Source organism: Arachis duranensis, chromosome 6 (assembly GCF_000817695.3).
Source record: "Arachis duranensis cultivar V14167 chromosome 6, aradu.V14167.gnm2.J7QH, whole genome shotgun sequence".
In the NCBI taxonomy this organism is placed as follows: domain Eukaryota; kingdom Viridiplantae; phylum Streptophyta; class Magnoliopsida; order Fabales; family Fabaceae; genus Arachis; species Arachis duranensis.
In genome coordinates this window covers 49,185,739-49,185,998 of record NC_029777.3, presented here as the reverse complement: position 1 = coordinate 49,185,998, position 260 = coordinate 49,185,739, and positions in this window count along the sequence as shown.

Here is a 260-nt window from a genome sequence, read left to right as displayed (position 1 = left end):
AAATCATGAGGGAGGAGCAACAAAGACAAGGAAGAGACATTGAGGAGCTCAAGCACTCCATAGGATCTTCAAGAGCAAGAAAGAGCCGCCATCACTAAGGTGGACCCGTTCCTTGATTTCCTTGTTCTTTATTCTTCTGTTTTTCGAATTTTATGCTTATGTTTATCCATGTTTATGTGTTGTGATCATTAGTGTCTTAGTGTCTATGCCTTAAAGTTATGAATGTCCTATGAATCCATCACCTTTCTTGAATAAAAATG